The sequence below is a fragment of the Trichosurus vulpecula genome, chromosome 7, assembly GCF_011100635.1.
Source record: "Trichosurus vulpecula isolate mTriVul1 chromosome 7, mTriVul1.pri, whole genome shotgun sequence".
Lineage (NCBI taxonomy): Eukaryota > Metazoa > Chordata > Mammalia > Diprotodontia > Phalangeridae > Trichosurus > Trichosurus vulpecula.
Genome location: NC_050579.1, coordinates 134,502,793 through 134,509,014, shown reverse-complemented (window position 1 = coordinate 134,509,014; position 6,222 = coordinate 134,502,793). Strand labels below are relative to the sequence as shown.

The 6,222-nt window shown below is 40.8% G+C and overlaps 1 pseudogene; it reads left to right on the top strand.

Moving 5' to 3' along the window:
- Positions 1-1,488: 1,488 nt before the first annotated feature.
- Positions 1,489-5,416, top strand: LOC118857016 (annotated as a pseudogene).
- The last annotated feature ends 806 nt before the right edge of the window (positions 5,417-6,222 follow it).

Here is a 6,222-nt window from a genome sequence, read left to right as displayed (position 1 = left end):
AGCTAAGGTGAAAGAGGACTGGGAAGGTTTGCTTGCAGAAGGGATGACTGGCTGAGACTGAAAGGAAGCCAGGAGGTAAAGAGGAGGAGAGTTCCAGGCATAGGGTAATGCCAATGAAAATTGAGAGGTGGGAGTAACAGTGTAGTTTCTTGTCACTAAATCAGAGAGTACATACAGGGGCATAAGGTATAAGGAGACTAGAAAGGAAGGATAGACTAGGCCAGGTTAGGAAGGCTTTAAAAGTCAAAAAGAGGATTTTATATGTGACCCTGAAGATCACATATAAAAGTCAGTTTTTTTTATTGAAAGGAGAGAAACATGGTCAGACCTATGCTTTAGGAAGGTCAGTTTGATAGCTAAGTGGAAGATAAGGTGTGTAAGATATAAATCTGTTAGTAAAAGATAATAGGATTTGGCATTTCTGATCCTAAGTATCCATAGTGACATTTACTGACAATTATTATAAAAAGGGATGCTTCACTTTAAATTATGACATGAAGCATTCGTTGTTATCATTTTTATTAGAAATGGGCTCAAATTACATATATACTGTTGTATTTAAAATTTGAGGTAAACTGAAGCACAAAGTTCTAAGCACATTCAATTTGTTGATAAAGTGTGAATTTATCAATCAAGAAATAGGTTTTTAGTTTCCCCTAGCAAAGCTAAGACCCTGTTATAGGGTTAATGCCACTTTTTAAAAATAGGTTTTAGGGAAGCATAGAACAAAGAACAGAGTTGGGTAGGTGAGGAAGTTAACACAATTGGTTACAGGGTAGGCAGCATTATGTTGTGGGGACAATATAATTGGTTATATCAAGCAAAGCTGACTGGCACCTAGGTGGAGCTAGTAACCATCCCTCTCTATCACTAGGGAATGCTTGATTGATTTGTAGGCTCTGTCTGCATATTGAAGACCTTAGTACTGGACCTGAGTTAGCCAACTCCCTGATTGAAAGGTTTGTTAGGGAGATAACACTCTTCTTAATTGTACAAGGACTGGTAAAGAAAGGCAATATAGCTTATGCATATATATCAGCTCAGTATGTAGGTCTTTAAAGATGAAAACAGATTCCTGGAATTTTGCCAGAATCTAAAGGTATGGTACATAACAAGTCTTTTCCCTTTAATTACAGTGACTTATGGACAGGCTGAATTTAAACTGGTTTAGAGGGGGAGAACCTTAGCTAAAGGACATAGAAAGATTGTTTATATACATATATATTTATATACATATATGTATATGTGTGTGTATATATATATATCGATTACAATATGAAATCAGTGCAGCATAGGATCAATTACAAAGTAGAATTAATTTTAATTTCTAAGTATATAATGCACCTCTCAATCCCAAACTTGTATCAGTCTTAGGTTGTTGCCTTTGGGAAGATGGGTGGTGTTCAGCTGTTGTTCACTCATTTTCAGTGGTGTTTGACTCATCATGATCCCATTTGTAGTTTACAGTATACTGAAGTGGTTTGTTATTGTCTTCTCCAATTCATTTTACAGATGAGGAAACTGAGGTAAACAGGGTTAAGTGACTGGTCTAGGGACACATAGCTAGAATGTGTCTGAGGCCAGATTTGAACTCAGGAAGATGAGTCTTCCTGATTCCAGGTAAAGCACTCTATCTACTATGCTGCCTAGCTGCTCTCAAAGGTGGTGTAGTCAAACAAAAGCTAGATTTTGAGTCAGAAATCCTGGCAGGTATTAGGTTCTGGTTCTGTGAGCTGTGTGACCTTGGGAAAATCATTTAATCTCTCAGAGTCTCAGTTTATTTCATCTTCTTCAGAATTTATTGCTGACCTATCTCCACGAGACTTTCTCAGCTAGACCATAAAAGCTTTTCACCCTGGAAGATCATTCCACCCCAGACTATTTCTCACATTGGATGTACCCTCAGTCCTTGCACTTCTCCCTCTGACCAGCTGGCTCCTCCCAGAACCTCCATTTTAAGGAAGAAGCCTAGACTAATCATGTCTTTCTGTATTATGCCCCTTCTCTGGGTGCCTTCACACGTTCCCTGCCTTGATATTGTTTTCGGTTTGACTTCCACCATTTAAATATAATTTCACTGAGGACAGGAAGTCTTGTTCTTTCTGTTTATATTTGTATGTATTTCCAGGGAAAAACACTGTGCCTGCAAACAATAAGCACTTAATAAATGCTTTTTGTTGTTGACTTGTTGAGTCTACACTTTGTGAACTGCATAATGTTGGGGAAATCGTTTAACCTCCCAAAACCTCAGTTTTCTTGTCTGCAACAGGGAGAAAACACTGCTTGCAACACCTACTTGTGGTATGAATACCATATACCTCATTCAGGCTAGACAAATTTTTTCCTTAAACCCTATTGAAACTGTTCCTGAGACATGAGTGGTCCATTGGACTAAGATTCAAACATTTAGTATAGCCTTTTGATGACCTAAGTACAAAATCCAGTCCATGAAAATTAGGAGTTCATCCTCCAGGCTTGACATACTTTTCTGACCCGTGAGACAGTTCATCTGATGCTGAGGTCAGGAAACTGTGTCCGACTGAATCAACACTGATTTCTTGCTGACTATTCTTTCCCTTCTGGAGCCAAATAAACTTCCTTTTCTTAACCGCTAGACCATCTAGAAGTTTCTCCTTTCATTCTAATGGCATCCTCGAAGCATCAGACTAGTTCAAGTCAGGCTTGGTCTGACATTACTTCACAGGTTTGGGTTTTGTTTTTGTTTTTATCATTATTTTTGTTGTTTGCTTTTTGAGGATCAACTGAATTAGTGTTTGTAAAGAACATGGAAGGAGAAATTGGTAACCCTTAAATTATTATCTGTAGAGATAGAGGGCCTCAGTGGATAGAGTCCTGGACTTGTAGTCAAGAAGATGGGGATTCAAATACAACTTCTGACACATACTGGCTGGGCAAGACACTTAACCTCTCAGTGTCCCAGATGACTTTATGAGACAGTAAGTTGTACAATTGCTGGCAGTTTGCACTGATAGAGGAAGATTTCTTACTGAGAATTCCCTACACAGTTGAAACCTCAAATCTGAATTAATATCTGTGTGTAATGGTATTCAATGGGTCAGTAAGCAATAGGACTAACATCAGTGCTTTCTCTGCTTCCTTCTTTTCTTCTTCACCTCCCCATCTTCAACACGGGTTAGGCTACTTTTCCCTTAAAGTTCATAAAGCTATCCCCAGGATATGATTAGTTCCTTCTCCTCATGTCTAATCAAACACCAAGCCAAGTTAAGTCTGCCTCTATGACATCATTCTCATCTGTCCCCTTCTGATCCCTTACACAATCACCACTCTACTTCAGTCCCTCATCCATTCTCATCTAGATTGTTCCATCTTCCCGCTCAGCTCCTCATCACAAGGCTCTCCTTTTCCATTCCATTCTCTATGGAGTTGCTAAAATTACTGTTCTTAAAGCAAGGTCTGACTATGTCAATTCCCTACTCAAAAAGCTCCTATGGCTTCCTATTGCCTCTAGCATAAAATAAAGACTCCTTTATTTGGCATTTTAAAACCTTACAATGTGGCTCCAGGCAACTTTGCAAGGCTTTTTACACATTTTTCCCCTGCACTATGTTCCAACCAAATTGGCTTACTTGAATGCAGGTCCCCATGCATAACATTCCTTCTCCTTTGCAACAGCTGCCCACCATTCCAGGGCTCACAACCCTAAAATGTACTCTCTTCTCATCTCTACCTTTTCAAATGTCTAACTTCCTCAAATCACATAACAGCTTCTACAAGAGGCTTTTCTTCATTGTTGCCCCCAGGTTCCAATGACGCTCCCTCCCCCATCACACCATATTTACTTGTCTATTTTTAACCCCTAATAGAGTATAAGCTCTTTGAGGTCTCCATTGCCTGGTATAGAAGTTAGCACATAGTAGCCACTTAATGAATGCTTGGTGATCAGTTGATGAGAAAAGGTTCTGTGTAAGAATAAAGACCTTTGGTGTTACTTACCTCGACTCTTGGCTTGTCAAGGGATATAACGAGAACCTGGGTATTCTGCTTCTGCTGTCTTAGTCATGCTTAACCCACTAACCACCATGCGTGAGTGTATCTCTATCCACATTGGCCAAGCTGGTGTCCAGATTGGCAATGCCTGCTAGGAGTTGTACTGCCTGGAGCACAGTATCCAGCCTGATGGGCAGATGCCAAGTGACAAGACCATTGTGGGAGGAGATGACTGCTTCAACACCTTCTTCAGTGAAACAGGAGCTGGCAAACATGTCCCTAGTGCAGTGTTTACAGATCTGGAACCAACTGTCATTGATGAAGTTCATACTGGAACCTACTGCCAGCTCTTCCATCCTGAACAATTCATCACTGGCAAGGAAGATGCTGCCAATAACTATTCCCATGGGCACTACACTATCAGCAAGGAAATCATCGACTTGGTTCTAGACAGGATTTGGAAGCTAGCTGATCAGTGCACAGGTCTTCAAGCCTTCTTGGTTTTCCACAGCTTTGGTGGTGGGACTGGTTCTGGTTTTACCTCTCTGCTGATGGAACATCTCTCAGTTGATTATGGCAAGAAGTCCAAGCTGGAGTTCTCCGTTTACCCAGCCCCTCAGGTTTCCACAGCTGTAGTGGAGCCCTACAACTCCATTGTGACCACTCATACTGCCCTGGAGGACTCTGATTGTGCCTTCATGGTAGACAATGATGCCATCTATGATATCTGTCACAGAAACCTTGACATTGAACGCCTAACCTACACTAATCTGAATCGCCTTATTAGCCAAATTGTGTCCTCCATCACTGCCTCTCTCTGATTTGATGGTGCCCTAAATGTTGATCTGACAGAATTCCAGATCAACCTGGTGCCCTATCCCCATATCCATTTCCCTCTGGCCACATATGCCCCAGTCATCTCTGCTGAGAAAGCCTACCACGACAATTTTCTGTAGCAGAGATCACCAATGCTTGCTTTGAGCATGCCTACCAGATAGTGAAATGTGACCCTCACCATGGTAAATACATGGCTTGCTGCCCACTCTGCCATGGTAATGTGGTTCCCAAAGATGTCAATGCTGCTATTGCCACCCTCAGGACAAAACAGAGCATCCAGTTTGTGGATTGGTGCCCAACTGGTTTCAAGGTTGGCGTCAATTACCAGCCTCCCACTGTGGTTCCTGGTGGTGACCTGGCCAAAGTACAGTGAGCTGTGTGCATGTTAAGCAACACCACAGCCATTGCTGAGGCCCAGGCTAGCCTGGATCATAAATTTGATCTGATGCATGCCAAGAATGCCTTTGTCCATTAGTAGGTGGGGGAGGGCATGGGGAAGGAAGAGTTATCTGAGGCACAGGAGGATATGGCTGCCTTGGAGAAAGATTATGAGGAGGTTGGTATGGATTCTGTTGAAGGAGAGGGTGAAGAGGAAGGAGAAGAGTACTAGTTACCCCTTCCATACAACTCTGCAGCATGTAGCATCCAAAAGTCATCAGCTTACACACACTTAGCTTATCTGTTACTTGGGCAACTATTGAGAAGGTACCATGAGATGGTATAAAGGCAGCCTTGATGTACAGCTAGCTATCTGGTTAGTTTGTCTACACTATCAAAACTGTGATCATGTCAAAGTTTTACATGTGTCTCTATAAAAAATTTTCCATCATGTCTATGAAATTAAAAGCTTTAAGGAAAATGCAAAAAAAAAAAAAAGAATAAAGACCTTTGGATCTAAGACAACTCCAAAGGGCTCATGATAGAAAATGCTATTCACATCCAGAAAAGGAATAGTGGAATCTAAATGTAAACCAAAGCATACTGTTTGCTCTCTCTCTGCTTTTTTGTTTCTTCTACCTTGTGGTTCCTCCCATTGGTTCTAAGTCTTTACAACATGACTAATATGAAAATATGTTTAATATGAATCTACATGTAGAATCTACGTCAGATTGTGCACCATCTTGGGGAGGGGAGAGGGAGAAAATTTAGAACTCAAAATATTGTGAAAGTGAATGTTGAAAACTAAAAGTAAATAATTAAAAATTTATAAAGAAAAAAAGAATAAAGACCTTTGGCTAATCTACCCTGGAGTGCTCTGAATAACAGTTATAATGGCCCAACCCCCTTCATTACTAGGATCCTGCCACACAACCTTACGGTTGCCTAGTTAACAACTATATCATCTACACTTCTGCCTTGATGGAGGTTGATTTGGTATCAGACCTTAGTCATATCTAATCCCCCTAAGTAAGAATC